This window comes from Lycorma delicatula, chromosome 11, assembly GCF_047948215.1.
Source record: "Lycorma delicatula isolate Av1 chromosome 11, ASM4794821v1, whole genome shotgun sequence".
NCBI lineage: Eukaryota > Metazoa > Arthropoda > Insecta > Hemiptera > Fulgoridae > Lycorma > Lycorma delicatula.
In genome coordinates, this window is record NC_134465.1 from 72,296,835 (window position 1) to 72,319,021 (window position 22,187).

General features: G+C 31.3%; 1 long non-coding RNA gene across 3 annotated transcripts in view; it reads left to right on the forward strand.

The window, feature by feature from the left end:
* Positions 1-22,187, forward strand: part of LOC142332316 (uncharacterized) — a 673,176-nt gene that overhangs the window by 403,936 nt on the left and 247,053 nt on the right. Inside the window, exon 2 of one of the 3 annotated variants that reach the window (XR_012758252.1) lies at positions 8,442-8,622. The exons of the other annotated variants lie outside the window; for them this stretch is intronic. This is a non-coding gene — a long non-coding RNA (uncharacterized LOC142332316). The remainder of the gene's footprint in view (positions 1-8,441; positions 8,623-22,187) is intronic. 3 annotated transcript variants of the gene reach the window in all.

The window sequence follows — 22,187 nt, forward strand, 5'->3', positions numbered from 1 at the left end:
GTCGCTTCTGATTTTCTAACATTACATTTTATTTATTTATTATATATATATATCGGTTTTTTCCAATGTATCTTAAAAATAATTGTTAATCATTTTTTTATGAATTTACTCACTACGGAAGCTTACAAAGAAATTTGTAGATAGAAATATGAAAATGGAAGTTTAAATAATATAACTGACCGAGATTTGAACCCGGGACCTTAAGCAGCAATTAGTAGGGTGTATCTTAAATATAATTTTAGTGTGACACCTTCTTTTTAGTGATAAATATAATTTGATATTCCACAGTATATATTGTCGTCACAAAAAAAAAAAAACAGTTAAAAAAATTCAAAGAAAAGATAATATCGATAAATTACGTGCACAAAAAATATTGCCGACATCCATGGCGTAATGAGCATTTAATCCGAAAGTTTCCGGGGTCGAATTACGTTCAGGCATGGTATTTTTCATATACTACAAAATTCAAACATTTCATATTCCCATGAGTAAATTTGAAGCTTATATAATGAATTTATCAACCAAAGAAAGGAAGAAAAATAAAAATTTTTCCAATTTTTTAAAATTAGATTTTTTTATTGTTTAAAAAAATTGCTTTTGTAACTTTGGGAATAAATTTACCCGTCGATATTATATATTGTAAGGAGAAAGGCAATTAGAACATTTTAAATGTAAATCCAATCCATTAAGTAATACAGGGTGTCCCATACAAAACGCAACCCAACCTTATATTCGTAGGTATTGAAATAATAAAAAGGCATGTGTAAATGTAAATGTAATTTTTATTATTACCATCCATTACCTTACATTTAGAGTAAATGTTGGAAGTGGCCGCCATCTTCTTGAATACAAGCTTCAATTCTTTTTACAGCGTTTCTTGCAACTTTTTTCAAAGTTTGTGGCTGGATATTTAATACAGCTTGTTCAATATTGACTTTCAATCGTTCAAGTGTTCGTGATTTGTTGCTGTAGGTTTTTTCTTTGAGGTAACCCCGTAGAAAAAAATCCGCCGCAGTCAAATCTAGAGATCTTGGTGGCCACAAGCCTCGACCGATAACACGATTACCAAAGAATTTCTAACGAAATCATAAATTGAACGTGCGTAGTGCGATGTCGCACCGTCATGTTGTAGCCAGCAGTGTCTGTCTTCCTCTTCCAAGAGTGCGATGAACTGAAATAAAATATCCTGATATCGTTCTTCATTAACGGTGTTCTCGAAAAAATCGGACCGATTATTTTCTTCCAAAATATCGCGCACCACACGCCCAACTTCTGCGGTTGTAATTGTTTTTCGTGATAAACGTGGGGATTTTCAGCGCTCCAAATTCTACTGTTTTGGCTGTTTACGTAGCCGTCCAAATGAAACCGTGCTTCATCTGTGAAAAATAACGAATCCATAACATTAATTCCCTCACGCAGAAATTGACGGAACCGTTGACAATATTGTAGCCGTTTTTCTTTGTCGGGCTCAAGAAGTCGATGAACCGTTTGAATGCGATAAGGTCGTAATTGTAATCATTCGGTCGCCCGATGAACAATCGATTTAGACAAATAATTTCAGCAGACAAACGTCTGATCGATTTATTTGGCGAGGCGAGTAATCGGTCTTTGATTTCAGTGACTGTATCTGTATTCAACGCTGACGCAGATCTTTTGTGTTCCTTGTTATTAACAGAACCGGTCTCTCTAAATTTTGCAAATAACCTTAATACTGATATTTTGTTAGGAGCTGGTTTATCCGGGTACTTATGGCGAAACAAATCTTGCACTGCAACCATTGATTTCGTACTGAAGTACGACTCAACAATGAAAATACGTCCATCTAGCGAAAACACCATCTTGTCTCTACCAATACACTGAACGTTACGATTGCATTGTTGTTACTATCGGTAGTGTTCTACTGCGTCGCCGCGATGTTCAGATGTTGGACGGACCCATTTCAGTAACGAGTAAGGGAGTAAGCTTGACTTTTGAAATTTCATGGATGAGTGATTGATGGGTTGCGTTTTATATGGGACAACCTGTACATCACTTAAAGGTCTTATTTAAAACAAAGCTACAAAATTTTCTACATTTCTATTATACAAAATGGTGACTGGTCAAGCGTCCAAAATTTCCTATGTAGCCTATTTGATATTTTTTCAGTTATGTTTTTATTTCCCCCTACTTTGCTTTACATAATATTTTTCAAGATGTAGAAAATTCAAATTTTTTTCTTCAATTTTGCTGGTTACAAGCAACTTCTTAATTTAAGATTTTTTGTTTACTGCTTATACTGGCCGGCACATTTTAAAGTTAAGAAAAAAAATATTCTTATAGGTTGTAAGAATTGAATTTTATTTTTGCTAAGAAATTTGTAAATAAATTTGGCTGCTATTATCAAAAGGAAATAATACATACTTCTTCATTAGTAGTTGTTATGAATAAAGAATCATGAAAATTAAATTAATGTAAATTAAAGTTTAATATTTCTATGATGGTAATTTTAAGAGTAAAGTTTTGTGTTTATATGTATATATATATACATATAAAACACAAATTTATGCTTTGTAATACAACTGATCGGGAGCGTATGTTAATAAGTTTATGACGTCATCAATTATTTCCAAGTTCATGAGTATATTTGTTTGTTTTTTTTTTTGTAACGTTTCAGTAACTTTACAACCTGTTGAGAATTAAAATTGCTCACTAAATAAATAAGCTAAATTTAGAATGAACATTAAGAAGCTGCAGACCCAGTGGTTAGTAACTTAAAAGTTACCAACTAAAAGAAATGAAATTGAAGAGGACTTCGTAAAGCTTGTTTATAAAACCACTTAATTGATTCGATATATCAAATCGAGAATATTGTATCTCATTAATCTTAAAAAACCGCTGGTGGTGTTATCCAATAAATTGACTGCCATATAATTTGAATTCCGATCCACACGATTTTGACATCGTTGACTGATATGAGAGGTTTCTTGCCTAACGGTTCGTAATTTAAAATCATTATATATGAGTTTATTGCTTATATACTAAGGTATGTTTAATATCTTACTCAGTAGTTTTGTCTGATAACATTCAAGCATGTCAATATTTGAATTACTTGCTGTACCCCACAATTCAAGCCCGTAAGTACAAACTGGTTTCAAGATCGATTTATAAATCAGTAATATACATTTTCTATTAAGAGCCGAGATCTGTGTCCTATTAGCGAGTAAATATTTTTAAACTTTAGGTCTAACTGCATTCGCTTAGATTTGATATGTTTTGCCCAATGAGTGCACGTGATTTTATATTTCAGTAGCATGTCATTAAATCCACCAGGTTGGTCTAGCGGTTAAACTCGTCGATTACAAATCAGCTAATTTCAAAGTCGAGAGTTCTAAGGTTAAAATCTAAGTAAAGGCAGTTACTTTTATACGGATTTGAATACTAGATCGTGGATACCGGTGTGCTTTAGTGGTTGGGTTTCAATTAACCACACATCTCAGGAATGATTTACCTGAGTCTGTACAAGATACACTTATTCGTACATATCATCCTCACACATCCTCTGAAGTAATACCTTACGGTGGTACCGGAGGCTAAACAGAAAAAGACAGCATGTTAATCTCGACGATGGCAATTCGATGAATCAAATTTTTAGTTAAAAAAATATTCGTTTTGATAATTTTTTTTTATTTTACCTCACAATTTATTTATTTGCAAGCGGTTCCGAGTAAGAAACCACAAGTAAATCGTATTAAAAAACGTACATTATGAGTGGTTTCAACGAACATTCTTAATAAAATGTGCATGTACAAAAATATATAAATAAATTACATACGTACATACATAAATTCGTAAATATATATAAAAATACTTGCACTAAATAAGACGACATAGCTGCAAGAGTTCACAAAGGTCTAATGAAAAACAAAAAAAAAGTTATAACATTCTTAAACGATAAAATAAAAAAAAAATAATATAACAAGCTCATAGAAATAAATTTAAAGAAGCTAGGATTCTCATCAAGGTATAGAAAGTGTTCTGATAAAATAAATTTAAACTAGATAATGAAGAGTATTTATAACTTCTCTTAACTCTTCATTCAGAAAATGTCAGTGAAATACAAAGCAGATATGTGAAAATAATATAAATTATTCAATTAAGAAAGAATAAAGTCGCATGATAAATGATATAAAATTTTCCTAAAATTAAAAGTGTTTTCAGCGAAAAACCTTCGCCGACCGACATCAACGTCCATCAAACTGTCTCCGAGTTGTACAAAGAAAAGATAGCAATATGAAAGAATTCCACTAATACTGTATGTAAAACTGTATACTCCATAATCTGCAAGAAATATTTATGGGCCATTTCACCAGTAATATTTTACTTTATCAAATTATCGGCATATATTCTATAAAATTTTACTGGAGTTTTCGAAATTATATAATGTTACCGTCATACATTTTCACACGCATTTTGTAACATACATTTTTTGTAACTGTATTTTTGTATAAATATAGTTCTATCCACCTTATAGCATTACTAATAATATTTTCTGTCATAAAAAAAATTGTCTGATATAAACAAAACTGTTTTTACTTCCTTGTACCAAGTAAAGGAAGTATTGTAATCGCGAAAAATTTTTCTTTTCAAATTTCAACGGAAATATTCTTTTTGACTATCCCTGAATCCATTTTTACTAGTTTCGGCGTGACGTCTGTAGGTACATATGTATCTCGCATAACTAAAAAACAATTAGCCGTAGGATGTTAAAGTTTTGGATTTAGAACTGTTGTAACATCTAGTTTTGCAACTCCACTTTTGATTGCAATCGACTGAACTAAAAGCGTCCGAAAACCACAAAATTCAAAAAAAAAATTGGATTTTGGATTTTTTCTTAACTGCCGTAATAAGCCATTTTTGAAAGCTTTTTAATGATATATGATAAGTGGTACTTACGTTCATCGGTTCCAGAGTTAAATCCAAATAAAATTTTATTTAATGAAATATTTTGGTCTTCCACACACATCGGTTCGAATTCGACTTCATCTCCTTTATTTTTAACTTTTTCTTTTTATTTAAATATATTGATTTATTAATAATTATTAACCTCTGTAAAAGATTTTGGATTAAATTGAAAAGTACAAAAAATGTTATATTAATTTAATTATATATTTATATTATATTGTTATATCGGCTATTTTTAAAACGATTTTAAAAAATAAAATATAATTTTATTCAAAATAAAAGGCTTACTATTTTTTTTCAAAACCATTCATTTTGATAAAACTTATATTTATGGAGATATAACGTATTGAAAAATAAAACATGGCCGTTGTTTTCTAATTTGTGAAGGTAATTAAGTCCTGATTTTTTGCTAATTTTAAAACTTTATTACCAAGGCGCTTACCAAATATTAATGTAATTCGTGTATCTGAACTTGAGATATAAATTATTATATAAAAATAACAAAATGGGGGAGCGGGAGAACGAAGGAAAAACTTCAATTTTTCCTAAGGATATTTTTTGTTTAGTTTAACAAGTAGAATCCGAAAAAAGTATAGCCAGCCCACCTTTTAGAAACAATCTGTACAGTATAATAGATAAATTACACATTTATGTTAATCTAAGAATTTATAAATGCATTAAAAAAGGGTGTTAAAATGAAAAATAATATTGTTGACAAAAAATGAACAAAATGACGACCTCCGTGCAAAAGTGGTTGCGTTCTCTGACTTTGATTTGATAGCTTGTGGTTTGAATCCCAAACAAACTAGGTAACTTTCATAAGATACAAAAGTTTTCTTCATCAGTAGCTGAAATTGGGCAATTAGCTTTTAGTTATTTGATAACAAGAAATTGCATAATTTAAATCTTACAGGTGAGATCGTTTTTTTTTTATTTGTAGTAACTGTATAAATAAGATTTTATTTAAATAGTTAGATAACTATACTCTTGTAATGTACTCTTTAAATATAAATATTTGACGTCACCTTTTTTTTTAGAATAAATAATATTATAATAAGTAATTTATTATAAAAATATCCCGCTGGGTTGCTCTACTGGTCAATTCGTAGTTGCAGATCAGTTGTATTTTCAGCTGATTTTCGAATTCGAAGTTTCTGAGATTCAATAAGTTAGTTTCTTTTAAACGTATTTGCATACTCTATCTTTCTCAGTTTAGCCTTCGGAACCACCGTAAGGTATTACTTCAGAGGATGAACAAGGATGATATATATGAATGTAAATGTAGTATTGTACAGTCTTAGGTCGACCATTCCATTATGGTTCTCTCCATTCCATTATGGTTATCTCCATAAGGTGGGAAGAAGGAATGAACCCACGTGCATGTACTGCGAACAGGACGATGATTCTGAACGTACGTTTTTAGTATGTAATAAATGGATAAGACTAAGACACGACGCGGGTATTCATGGAAAAACGCCGAAGGAAACCATGGATTTCATGTTCAGCAGTAAGGAGAACTGGAGGAAGATCGCTGATTATATAAAGACAGTACTAAAACAGAAGAATGAAGTATGGGTTTCTAGTATGTTAGGTTGGGTGGACAGCCTCAGCGGTGAGAGCCAGCATGCTTAGGTGTGCTGGTTTCAATGATCCGCTGAGGGTTCCTTGGGGTGTGCTGTAGGGACAAGAGAGTATTATGAAAGATCCGGGGGTCACATCACGACTTGTAGGTATGATGTGGTTCCATAGAGGACATAATTAGAGAATAAAAAATCTCAAAGAGCCACCGGTAGGCCTGACCTGCCATGCCGGTATATAGCCGGTAGGCGGGGAGGGCCTATTAGAGTAACGGACACTCCCCTGGGTGGCGTAATACCATCAAGTCGGTCCGGCCCAGGGGAGTAGAGAAAAAAAAAAAGAGGTCGACCATTCCTGAGCTGTGTGGTTAATTGAAACCCAACCACCAAAGAACACCGGTATATACAATCTAGTATTCAAATCTATGTAAAAAAAACCGCTTTTATTAGATTGAACTTTACATCTCTCGACTTCGAAATCAGCTGATTTGCGATGACGAGTTAACCACTAGACCAGCCCGGTGGGCTACACATTTGAATACTAGACAATGGATAACGATATATATAGGTAGTTGGGATACAATTCTAGTTGGACAAATTTCAATCTACACATTAGAAAAATAAAAAAAGTTTTAATAATTTATAAAATTATATTAATTTTTGTAACACTCAAAATAACTGACGGACTTGATAATTATTTTAATTAAAACATAACTTTTTTAAATAGTTAAAAAAAATTATGTAGTGTTTTACAGAAGAGTGTTTTTTAAAGAAGCGAAAAGCGGTTTCCTTTCGGATAAAATTTATTAATTTTAACGTTGACCGGTTTTTTCTGGAATTTTGACTGAGAGTTCCTTTATGAGTAGACTGACATAAAAATAGATGATGGACATAGAAAAATTACAGAATATTCTACATATGAAATATATATTAAAATCAGTAATTTTTAAAACTGACTTTTTAAAATGAGGAGTACGTTACAGAATTTTAACCTATATATATTAAAGGTATAAAACATTTTCCTTTTGTCAAAATTATTAAAATTTACTACTCTATAACTTCGGGTTAAGTTATATAAAATTATTTTTTTAAGTGAAAATGTTTGAATAGATATATTTTTTGTATTGTTACTTTTCATATATATTACATAGCTGTAAAATAATAATAATAATGTATCAGAACGAAGACAGTTTTATTACTGCGTTGGAAAAAAAAAAGCCTTTATTAAGTGTACATTTTCATATTCTCACAATTTCCTCTTGGCTTTTCACACTTACACTTATACACAAACGCGCGTGCGCACAAGTACAGTTTCCATTTACTCTATCTCTTTTCTTTTTTTTTCTTTACTGTTATTTATCCCACTTTATCTTAAAAATTCTTGACTTGACATTTTCTAAAGAGAGTAAATGATGTGGAAACTAAATTTTATATTATTACAGAAATGTAACCTACTTAAAATAGACATAATTACCTTATTCAGGCCTAGTATTTTACTATTATTATTATTAGTATGATTATCCTTTTAAAAGGACGGAACTGTACATCATTTTAAACATTTTATAAATTATGATAAATTGCTGCTATTAAATAATAATTTTTATAGTATAATATACTTTAAAATCCAATTTTATTTATTTTGAACTCGTAAAATGAAAAAAAAATCCATTGCTAAAATATACTGGGTAAAGTGATTGAATTTTCTTAACATCTGGCACCTTTAGTATTATACAATTTTTTATAAAAATAGAGTATCCATTTGCCAACGATTGTGAGTACTGGCTATCCAAGCGCTTTCGGATTATTCCTCCATCATCAGGGATTACTGATTAATTATGAATTTTATAGTTGTGCATATAAATTTTAATAAATAGGAATTTAAATGAAAATAAAATTTAAAATTAAATTGATGTATCTGTTTAGATATGAAGAAATGTCTTGCAGGATTATTATTGGTAAAGCAGTTCTACAGAAGGTTCAGACAAGGAAAGAATTGGATTATACCCGTTGTCTCAGGTAAAGAATCGTTAATAACAGTACTGAAGAGGTGAAGAGGGAAAGAAGCGATTGGAAAGTGGAAGGAATAAGAAGACCGATGATTAAGGTTGGTACAGGAACAATTAAAGACAACAATAGTGTAAGGGGTAACCAATTTGTAAAATACAACATGATTTGATGACCTGACACTTTTGAATATTTTTATTTACATCAGTAATGGCCAGAGAGAGTTCCAGCGTTCAATTCCTAGTAAACGCAGCTATTTTTACACGGATTTCAATACTAGATCGTGGATACCGGTGTTCTTTGGTGGTTGGGTTTCAATTAACCACACATCTCGGGTATGGTCGAACTGAGAATGTACAAGACTACACTTCATTCACACTCATACATATCATCCTCATTCATCCTCTGAAGTATTATCTAAAACGGTAGTTACCGGAGGCTAAACAAGAAAAGAAAGAAGTAATGGCCATTATCCTTCTTTTTTAAGATTAGTATGAAATTAAAACAGTCTTTTTCATTTTTCTGGATTAGACAACAACATTCATAACTAGCCTTGCGCCCTTACATCATATATTCTTTTTACTTTACTTTCTACTAAATTTATTTTTATTTTTCTTGGCATTTTATAATTCATTTCTTTTATTTTAAACAATAAATTAACATTAAATTACATTTTACTTATTAAAAATAATAATAATAATAATTCACCCACCTATTAATTGGATTGGTCACCACCAATTAATTAATTAATTGGTAGTGGTTTTGAAATTAGTTATTGATAGGGTGATAATGAATTAAATTTAGTGTTAATTTTCTAAAGATATTCTACAGTAATAAAAATAATATATATATATATATATATATATATTTATGTCTGCTCGTGACGTCGTTGATGAAATTTTTTTAAATGCTTAATTTATTACTAAATTCAACCAAATTTGAAATATAAAATTTCCGAAACACATTACTTACTTTTAAAAGTAGAACAGATAAAAAAAGGATTTTTAATTAATAGACGTATTACACCTTATTAAAAAAATAAGTAAGATTAGTTTAAAATTTAAAAGGAATATTATACACATCCTAACCCTGTAGGGGAAGCCCTTGTGACGCTTCCGGTTGCCACACCACCCCCGTTCCTAACCCTGATGGGATTTAACGGGAACAACCACATTTCCCTTTTTATACGCTCTTCAATTTTTGTTATTTCCATTATCCTAACAGATATCTTATACAACAAATAAAACAAGCAGATTCATTCACCAACAACAAACTTACTCATAAAATAATGTAATGGCACAGATGTGTTGAAGACACCAACTTATTGTAACATTACGACCCAACCCAAAACAAAACGAATAAACTTTTAACATACATAAACAAAATACAACAGAAATTGAACTTTACTGCTAAATAAACTTTCCATAATGTATAGAAATTACGTAATGACAGATACCCTCAATTACAGTACGTTAATTCATCTTAATTTGTGAAGACTTTGATTTTAAATATATGATATCCATAGACTACTCAATAAACCCATGTTATATGAGAAAATACACATAAAAATTTAACAAAAAATATCTAGCGTTCACAAAATAGTATAATATTATGATTTCAATGTATATCGACATCCAGATATAGAAAATAAATAGAAATAGTTATAAAAAACGATTTTAATTATTTATTTTTATATATTTTTTTTTGTTGTATTATCTTAGTAGCTTATATTAATAAAACCTAAACGAAAAAAGCTAAAATAATTAAAAATGTACGTTCACTTTATCCTTTAAAGGCACAGAATACAATAACGTAATAAGCATATGTATATAAAATATATAAACTAAAGCGATCATACTGCAGAATGTTATATACTATTTGTTAAACAACTTCTACTGAAGTGATATTTGGTACGACGAATCTCTCAAATTAAAAGCTCTCCGTAATAATTTACAGTCAACATTTACTGATCATTTCATAGAAACAAATCAAACTTCATTCTTTAAATACGTATATACAAAGAGCCAAAATTAATATAACAAAAGAAAAATGAAAACATATTTTGTTATGATGGTTTTTCATCAAGTAAAGACTTTATCCATTGATTATTTACAAATTAAAATACTTAAATTTTATGAAATATTTTAATATATAACAGTATAGTTAGTGAATAGAAACAATTCAAATACAACAAAATCTTCGTGCTTATTTATTACGTAAATGACTTCTTAACTTGTAATAATATTGTTGCCCAATGTCAGTTTCTGATCCACCGGGTTGGTCTAGTGACCAACTCGTCATTACAAATCAGCTGATTTCGAAATCGAGAGTTCTAAGGTTCAAATCCTAGTGAAGGCAGTTACTTTTATATGCGGCGTTGCGTCGTAAATTTAAACTGTCTTGAGCAATGATAATGAAGTTTTAGACCGGATATTTCCATTTTTGCGTAGTTCTGGATTTATACAAAATATTTAATATTGTTGCTTATGTTTTGTATTGGAAAAGTTTTTAATAATTATATTTTTTATTTTAATCTTTGTGGCTCGTGTTTTTGATTCTGTTATCCGAGAAGGGAGCCTATTACACTCCCTGTCGGACTTTGTTAAACTTTATATAGTTTTTGTTATTATTTTTACTTTTAAATAAATTTATGTTATTTTTAAGACTCCGATTATGATGTTAGTTGTAAGGTTTTAGTGATATTATTTTTAAGTTTTATTTCATTTTTATTATTTTAGTTTTTAACCTAATTTTAAATTTTATGTTAGTTTTTTTTAGTTTTTCTACTCTTCGAGAATGGGCTGTTTACACCTATCTCGGACTTTTATTAAGTTTTATTTATTTTTTAGACTAGTCTTAGTTTCTTTTATTTTTTTTATAAAAAAAAATTTCGGGGATGATAACGCGTAGGCGTTTTTCGCCCTCCAAAAAAAAAAAAAACTTTTAAACGAATTTGAATACTAGATTGTGGGTACTATTGTTCTTTGGTGGTTGAGTTTCAATTAACCATACACCTCAGGAATGGTCGACTTGAGGCAGTACAAGACTACTCTTCATTTACATTCCTACTTATCATCCTCATTCATCGTCTGAAGTAATACCTTACGGTAGTTCCGGAGGCTAACAGAAAAAGAAAAATATCAGTCACTGAAAATATTCGCAAGAATAAAGGAAATATAAGTTCTGAAAATGTTGTATATTTTAAATCAGGTTCGGTTTTGTCGTTCAAATTATTTATTGTTTCAAATATCTATTTTTTTTTAATTTTTTAAAATAAATTGTTTAATTAACTTATACTAGTTCAAATCAATTATCTCGAAATTTCATACATAAATTTATTTATTTTTTCCAGTTTATTTAGTTAATTTATTCAATTTGTCAATGTTTATTGTTAATATTATTACTATTATTATTAGTATTATTATTGTAAATGTTGCTATAGTTATTGTGCTTGTTATTATAAATGACCCTAATTTGTTTTGCGTGTTTAATATAGCTTGTAACAACAGATGACAGCAGTAATCTCTGTCTTGCTCTCTCTTACTCATATACTAATATATATTTCTCTTTCTCTTTCCTTATATTCTCGTATTCTCTCTCCCTCTCAATGTAAATTCTGTTTATAGCCCCATGTCACTTTATATTAACACTATACACCACTATGCTTACTGTTGCCACATTTTCGCGGTCTATTGTTCAAGATATACATATTGTGTACGCGTTGGTGCGTGTGTGTCTGTGTGTGTGGGGGGAGGGTTGTGTTTAGTGAAAATATTACTAACTAGAAGTTATATTAAATAAACACGTCTCTTCATTTCAATCCTACCACCACGTTATAACCTCGATGATAGAACTATTTTGATGGCTATGAGTGGAGGAATTTGAGTATCTAAATGTTACATTAATCTCTAAATGACAGTTTTTAATAATTTAATCTTTACTTAAAAAAATCAGATGTGGACACCGCATGACTTCCTTTTTTTTGTATGTTTCTTTTATTGATTTCCGTAGGAGGAGGAAAAAGCTCTGCCAGCCGCCGCCAAGCCCGCTCTGACGGCAAGTGCGGGGCTCAAACCCGTTAAAAAACCTCCCACGCAGGGGACAGGATAGAAAACTAGTCACGCAGGGGACAGACCTAATCCACACGGTATGTACACAGCCCCTGCGCAACCACCCGGCCGCTCTTGTCACCGAATTAGAATAGCCAGAGAGACGTCCCTAGGGGATCATCGGCGAACGACGGGAGCCCTCGCCGCCCACCCTCTAAGGCTGGCAGCCCATAGCCGTCCGGCATCGGTCTCTCCTTTTTTTTCCTGTTTAGCCTCCGGTAACTACCGTTTAGATAATTCTTCAGGGGATGAATGAGGATGATATGTATGAGTGTAAATGAAGTGTTAGTCTTGTACATTCTCATTTCGACCATTCCTGAGATGTGTGGTTAATTGAAACCCAACCACCAAAGAACACCGGTATCCACGATCTAGTATTCAAATCCATGTAAAAATAACTGTCTTTACTAGGACTTGAACGCTGGAACTCTCGACTTCCAAATCAGCTGATATGGGAAGATGCTTTTACCACTAGACCAACCCGGTGGGTTGGCATCGGTCCCTCCGCCTCAGATCAACTGCAGTCTTCCAGTCTGCCTGCCCCTCTCCTCTGCTGCCTTGTTTCTAATTATGGCTGACACCGCAGTCGTCACTCTCGTCCAAGCATCTCTTTCACCCAATATCACGCTTATTACATTATCCACGTTTACTGCGCTGTGGCTCATCATGGCAGCCCTTAGGCCCAGTTCACACGATATGGTTTCGGTTGGGTTTTTTCGTATCGTTTATTTTAACAAATCGAATTCTGTGTTCACACACATCGGTTTTCTTTCATGCGTTCTAATATTCGTGGTTGTGAGATCGTGGAAGATTGATGTTAATAATAAAAACACGTTTTTCTTTCTGTATTTCTATCGAGTTCAACTTTTGAGAAATATGTTACGCCTCCAAATTTGCTTATGATTATTATCCTAATACTGACTAACTGAAATTAAAATATATTCAAATAGGTAACATAATTAAAATATTTAACAATTGCAATGTCAAAAAATGGAATGTTGTAATTTTTGGTTTGTTAAGTTGTGAACAAAATAGTTCAGCTCATTATCCTTCTTTTCTATTTTTACATCCTTTTATGAAGGAAGTATTGTGGTCGCGAAAAATTTCATTTTTCAGATTTCAACGGAAATTTTGACCAACCCTGAATCCATTTCGAGTAGTACGTATATCGCATAACTCTAAAACGATTAACCGTAGGATGTTGAAATTTTGAATTTAAGACTGCTATAACATCTAGTTGTGGACCTCCCCTTTTGATTGCGATCGACAACCAAAAATGTGTCCAAAAAAGCCCAAAATCAAAAAAAAAATCGGATTTTGTACTTAACTGCAGTAATAAGCCTTCATTGAGAGCTTTTGACGATATCATAAGTGGTACTTATTTTCATTGATTCCAGAGTTATAGCCAAATGAAATTTTAATTAATGAAATATTTGGATCTTACAAGGGGAAGGCACATCGATTCGAATCAGACTTCATCTCCTTCTTTTTTTAAGGTTTTTTTCTTTTTTTTTTAAGTATATTGATTTATTAATAATTATTAACCTCTGATTGTAAAATAATTTTTACAATTAATAATATAATTCAATAAATCAATTAAAAGAAAAAAAACTGAAAAATATCAGAAGTTATTGATGAAATAGAATTTTATGTACTTTTAATTTTTTTTAAATTCCTTACGTTACGCCGGAAGGCGGGGGTAGATTTCACCGGTGCTAAGTAGGAGATAAAAAGATTTCTACCTTAAACTTAAGAAAAACTTCAAATTTACTCAATACAGTTGTTGCATGTGAAAAAAGTTTCATATATTTCACGACAAGCTCTTCTTCTTAGAATTCCAGAAAGATTTTGAGTTGGTAATATCAAAAATTGTTTCAGACAAAGTTTTAAGTAATTTTTAGAGGACTAACGACCACCTTAAACCGATTAGATACTCTGCCTATTAAGAAGGTATGATGTTTTTTGTCTTCAGAACCCAAAGGCTCTTATCCAAATAATAATAGGTACTTTAAAGAAATTCGATAATTTACTTATTAAGAAAGTTATTTTGGTTTTACTGATTGGTTGATGGTTACGTCATAGAAATTTAAAAAACATAGTATTAGATATATATGACTTATGTTTATTTAAAGAGTAATAAAGGCACTTTTTCTCTATCTTAATATTTTAGGTAAGACTCTTGAATTAATAGTTGAATAAATATTTGATTGGTCCATTTTTCTGGTCGCTTTCATCGTACGTCGTTTCGCAAACGTTGCAGTACACCCTTATAAAATTCAGAGTTTACAATTGTTCCCCTTGGAACGAACTCTGATCGCACTATGCCCTCACTATCGAAAAAAACAACGAGCATGACCTTGATGTTGGATTTTGACTGACGTGCCTTTTTAGGGCGAGGAGATGAACTGGTTTTCCATTGGGAACTTTGCATTTTGGTCTCAGGGTCATAGCCATAGCCCCAAATTTCATCTCCAGTTACAATTTTGGCCATGAAGTCCGGATCTGGATGAAGATTACCCTTCAACTCCGTGCAAATTGACACATGATTTTCCTTCTGTTCATCACTCAAAAGTCTTGCGCAAATTTTGCACTCACTCGTCTCATTTGCAATTCATTAGTTAAAATGCTTTGAACGGATCCCCGTACGAGATTTTAAGGTCTTCCGATAGCTCTCTAATAGTCATTCGCCTGTTTGAACGAACCATTGTTTCCACTTTTTGCACATTTTCAACTGTTTTTGAGGTTGCTGGACGTCCCGCACGCTGCTCGTCTTCAACAGACTCATTTCCATTTTTAAATCGGTCGTACCACTTGTACACAGTCTTCAAAGTTACCACATTATCGCCGTACACCGATTTTAACATTTCGTGAGCTTCTTTGGCACTCTTTTGCAACTTAAAACAAAACTTAATGTTAATGCGTTGTTCAAAATCCATGTTACGCGACAGACACGATAAACACAACCTCACTCTAGCGGCTCTGGCAGCTGACTGGCAAGCTCGAACGTGTTACAACTTGTCCCTGCCTGTCTCAGTTGATCACGCTATCGGACAAATTACAGCGTATGGATGTAGCGTCAGCAGTTGCCGCTATAAAAATTCATTCACCGTATTTTTTGATCACACCTCGTATATATGTACATAAATATAATTTTTTTTGCTGTAACTGGGAAAGACATGCAGTACTTTATCAGCAATTCTTTTAGTATTTCTTTGAACCCTTTATCTTATAACCACCGGTTAACAGAAACCACTAGTTAAAGTAAACCACCGGTTTAATTTTTCAATAGAAGTTGCGGTGACGTAATTTAACAAAAGTCAAATGGTATATATGTTACGTTCTCTTTTTATTTTGTTAACTTTTCACATCCTACTTGTTGACCGTTTTCTTTTAATATTTGTATATATTTATTTTTTCCTTATACCTCCTGTTTTTTTTTCTCTTTTTATCACTGATGCTTCTATGTTTATATTCATTTTCTTTCTTCAATTTACTGCAAATGATCTTTAAGAAATATTTTTCAAAAAATTAAATTGAAGGTTAAATTAGAGAATATCATTATGAAGATATAAGAAAAAGTATGTGAAGAGATGAAAGAGACAAGCAATCTGTTTTGAATGGATGTAATGAAGACGTTTAGTAAGCAATTGCAATTACGATTTCAAAAGGTTGGTCTGTAGTCTATGTAAGAGACTTGAAACCGGGGACGCCCGCCTGTACTGCTTTATCTAGTACAGAACTGCTCTGAGTGCCACCACAGCAGTATCGCTGAAAACAATTTTGAGAACACAGAATGATTCTCTTTCTCTCTTTCACACTCATTCACTCACTCCCTCACTCTCTCTCATTCTCTTTTACTCACTCTCTCTCACCCTTTAATCCTTCACATCCTTTCCGACTACAACCCATACCATCTTTACTCTCTTTAACGATTCCACTTGATGCCTTCACCGCTTCAAAACGTTATTAGGTCACGCTGTATTTACTGCACCAAATTCCTCTTTTAATATATTTCATTGTAATTGCAGCTGTTTTGGCTCTATAGCATGTTCGCACTATATCCTTCTTTACCCCCTCCCACAACTAATCCAGCAGTCTGTCACATATTTTCCTCATTTAACTTTAATTCTCATATCGTATAATCATTGTGCAATAAATTGTCGTTCATTAAAATCGTATAACTGTTTCTCATTTCATACGTCTATAAATGGTATTAATTATCTACGTCTAATTACGAGTTAGCGATAAGCGAAGACGAATTTTAATTAAGAATTAATATAGGGTCATAAAATAAATGAGAAGTTATTAAAAAGGATATCTGGTTTAAGGAAAGCGTATGAAACAGATTAATAAATAAAGGAAACCTTTATTCAGAAAAAATAAATATCAGTTCATTATATAGGTGTCATTATAACAATATTTTTTTCTGGTATAAGGTAATGACATAATTTATGCTTATAAAGAATGTCTTAAGAAAAAACAAGTTCAAATAAAGAAAGAAATCGTATAAACACGGCTTTGGAAAGTTTTTAAAGTTATAAAACTTACTAAATAATTTCATTCTGATTCTAAGGGTAAAATGAAGCCTTACTGAAATTCTTGATACTTAGATTAATAGGGTAGAATTTTATTTCATATGGTAATAATCCTGATCCCAGAACTGTATTCCTGGTCATTTTTGAAAAAAATTATTATAAAACATAACAGTTCTTATGGGAAAATTTTTTTCTTTAAGTTTTGATGTTCATTAAATTGCCAATTAACAAATTCAATTTAGTAATAAAATTAATAAAGATTTTTAATTTTTAATATCTGAGAAAATCTATGTAAGTAAAGTCAACAAAATAAAGTCTAAAAGTGGAAGAAAAGTAGTATAGTTTTAAAACGAAAAAAGTATCGCATCAATATTGGAAAATATATAGAAAACATTATTGATCGTTAAACATAAATAAAAATAAAAATAATTACGATATGTTAGATTAATAGCATTGTTTCAATTTCATAATGTTATGTTAAAAATATAAAAGAAAATAAAGCATGACTTTTCATAGTGGCATAGCTTTTTCGCCTATTAATAAAAAAAAGTTAGAGAAGTAAGAGCCAAAAAAATAAACGGAATATAACTTTATTGAGGTAAGGAAAAAATTTAAAGAAAAATATTCATACATAATTTAAACTTACCAAATATTATTTAGTAATTTTTTCTCTGAACCTGACATCCCTTTTAATACAGATTAAAATAATTTAAAAAATTTTCAAAAACCATTTCTGAATTTTAGGTTCGGGACTACAATTTAAGAAAATTGTAAACATTCTTGATAGCTTTATATGAAGTATAAACTTTAAAAAAATATTTAAATCGAAGTAAGATGGAGTATAGAACAAAACCAATATATTACAATTGTAATAGGTGAAATTGAAATTGGTTGATTTTTTGAAACCTTTTAGGGATTATTTATTTATACGTTGTAAGTTAACAAATTTGCTTTAATAAATTTTACTCTGAAATGTCTCTAAAGTAAATAGAAATTGGTTTTTTCGTGATATCCCACCATCCCCTTAACGAATTTTGAAAAAAAATTATATGATCAATACACTGTATATAAATATATTTGAGCCAAGTTTGAAGAAAACTGTTCGATCAATCTTGAGATTTTTTGGTCTCGATGGGGTCTAGTTAGACCCTAAAACAAAAAGATTTGCGAAAAATCAGATACCCAATTTTTTATATGATCAGCATACTTTAGCTATTCTAACTACCTTCGCTGGAAAACTAAAACGAAAATTAGTTGTTTACAAATAATTTTGAAAAATTAAATTAAAAAATTGTTATTTTGTATGTTGGCTAATAACTGATCAACAGTTAAAATTCGTATTGAATGCGAATAATTTATAAATTTTCAGGAAATTACACTGTTTGAAAATCACTTTATAAAACTAGTTTTATAATTTCAAATGAAGGATATGCAGATGTTACTTTTCATTTATGAATATTGCAGTCGAAATATTTTAACTGCATGTATTGAATATCAAGATAAATTCTCTAATGGCAGATTTTAAAATTCGAACAGCTTTGCTTTAGTATTTCAGTGTTTCTAGACCCTTGTTTAGAATGAAAGAAACTAGACAATGAAAACTGATATCAAGTACGGTAGCAAATATTCTCGGTACGAAGTAAATAGAAGAGAATAGAGTAAATAGAGAACTGGAATTCTGACTTACTGAGCTGGGTACTCGGTAGGATTTCTACTGTGCCGTCAGCGGAATGATAGTTTCTGGGAAAAGTCCTCAGAGAGAGGCAGAAGAGCACGACCGGATGACGAAGGGATGAAGGACAACTCCCTGCTGAGCTGTCGCTGGTCCGCAATTGCGTGGATCGGCGACGGTGATGACGCACGGGTACTCTGAATCCCATGAGTCCAAAGGCACCCGCCGGAGCCGTGGTAATGCTTCAATTCCTGTCTGACCCCGAAAGGGAGGAGTTGGAGGGGGTATAGATGTAGTCGGTTGGGCGCAGTAAGGGGTGTTAGGCTACAGGGGTGTGGTGATGTGTGCACCTCGTACAAGGCTAGACCAATCATCACCATCAAATGATAACAAATAGGATGCCCCTGGAGTCCTGTTTTGGGTGATGCAATGGGCTGTTCTTATTATGTCTCTGCAAACAATCGTCCGATTTTCAAAATTCAAACAGGGTATTTGTTATTAGGTTGAAGGGTAACTTTTACATGCATCAGGCACACTCCTTTCGATCTAGCAAATCAAAGTTATTCGGAAATATTTTTATTTCTTCGCAACCAACCTTCCGATTTTCAAAATTCAAACGGGCTGTTTGCTAGTGTAATACAAAATCACAATGGAACAAAATCAGAATAAAAAGTGCAATGTTTGTTAGCAATGTTTTTTCCGGCAGTCGTTTTTTTTTTTAATATTTATATCTTATTTTACATTACAAAAAAAGGAGTGGAATGTATTTAGGGAGTATGTATATGTTTCACTATAGCATCTCAACGACTGAACCGATTTAGATGTATGACCCCGCATTGGAATCCGTATGTTACCGGAAGTGTTATAGGCTACACACACACACACACACACACACACACACACACACACACACTAATATATATATATATATATATATGGTTAAATACATTTAAAAGTATTACTAATTATCCTATATTAAAGAGCAATGTTTGTCATCTGCACGCCTAACGCTCTCAGTATGCCCTCATTTGAAAATCAAATGGGAATTTCAAAAACCGTTCCCAGAAGTTTCCGATTTCAATCGATAAGTGGCGAACTCTATTTTTTTTTGTAGGTTTTTTACTAGTCATGTTTTATAATCTTTAATAGATTTAAAACTTGTTTTGTATTTTTTTTTTTTAATTACGGAAATGTTACTGTCACGTTAGAACAATAAGTCCCAATGATTGTAGAATTTTTATTTTTTCTCAAATAGGGGAGAAATCTCAATTAATCTAGAAAAGTTTTCAGTATGGTATGGTAATGATTGATGATAAATGAATGCAGTTAAACGATTGTTTCTAGACGATGTTATCTTCACAAACGACGACATTCCTTGAACCGTGAGATCGCCGGTTTGATAGCATATAATATTTTTTTGTGGAAATATTTCAATAGCTTAAAGAAAAAAATCGTCACGAAATTAACAAAATTTGTCCGAGTATGTTACATTCTGTGATTGAAAACGTAAAATCTCAACTCGATGATTGTCTAAATCAAAACAGTTGTCTTACTTTGAGGATGTTGTGTTCATGAATTTGAATGGTTTATGCATAATTAAAACCTATTAAATTGATCTCCGATTCATTTAATTTTTTTTTTTTTTTAAATATATTAATAGGCAATTAAATTTTATAATCTTAAAGGATCATCCAATCTTCTTCATACAACGGTGGATTATTGTAATTTTTGTTTTGTTTTATATTCGGTTGTTTGATTTCTACCTGCACCAATATTTTGCCTCGATGTACATTATATATTTTCATTCCTCTGATTCATATAAGTCATTTAGTTTTCTTTTTCTTTTTTTTTTTTTTATTTTCAATACTTTCTAAAATTTAATTCCTTAAATATTGATGATTTAATATACTTACTAAATTTGTTATTCTTTATACTATTGTAAATTCATGTGAGAAAATTTTTATTCTTTGACTATATTTTATGAATAACTTTTTTTTTGATAAACTTAACGCAATATAAAATCACTGTTTATGTTCCTTTTAAATATGTGTAACTCTATTCAAGTATTATGGAAAACTTTTTCTTACTTCAACGAGAAAGATTTAGGCGTAAGTTTTTCAAGAAACTCTATAATTTATACCGAAGCGTGAGACCAAAAGCTAAAGACGCGAAGTACACACAACTGTTGAAACTAAGATTAAATTAAAAAAATACAGGACTGATACCTTACATCACAAAATATTTTTTTTTTTTATTTAGTAATTTATTATAATTTTAATTATTTATATAATATACTAGCAGGCCCGGCAAATCTTCGCTGTTGCTAGATTTGTGTCTGCGATTGTGTCTGAGTCTGTTTCTGAGTATGTGTCTGTTTTCAAAGTCTGAGTCTGTATGTGTCTGAGTCTGTGTCTGTCTGTGTCTGAGTATATGTCTATGTCTGTATCTGAGTATGTGTCTGAGTATGCGTCTGTTTCTGAGTATTTGTCTGTGTCTATGTGTCTGAGTACGTTTCTATGTCTGTGTCTATGTGTCTGAGTACGTTTCTATGACTGAGGACGTGTCTGAGCACGTGTCTGTGTCTGAGTACGTGTCTGTGTCTGTGTCTGTGTCTGTGTGACTCGACTGGCTGCACTGCCTCCGATTACTTGAAAAAAATATAATATTAAAATTAATTGTCTGCGACGGTAAACGCATTTAACCATAGCGAGCGAAGTCGCGACAGGGATGCTACGCATATTTATATATATTTTAAACAAATCGAAAAAACAAAACAAAAATTTTTAACTAGCATATAAATCAAACAGATTACTTTATTACAAATAAGAGATTAAATAATAATTTAATCTCCAAAAAATTTTACGTTTTATAAAATCTTGGTAACCCATGCATGGTACCTTGCATGGATTTACTCTTTCAATTCCCAATCAAAGTTTATACGCAGTATTTTATCATATACTGTGTATGTATATAATTAGATTATTCAACAAAATTATCTACAACATGGAATCCTTTAATGGTATTAAACTCTCACTTTGAAATTAGACGAATTTACTCAACACCCTATCCGGGAACCTCTCAAGTTTGCTTAACAAAGCTGTAAATCAAAGGAAATTAATAACGTTTTAATCAATTATTTAATAATAAAGAGTTTAATTTACTGGATTACAAACTTAATATGAATAAAAAATTAATCTTTAATAGAATTAAAAATTCATTATTTATATGTACACTTCCAAAAGTCAAAAAATAATTTCATTTGTTTGTGTATACATATAAAAACTGGATTAATATCCTACGACGCTGGTTAGGTCATGATTACCAAAATAAAATTTAAGAAACAGAACTC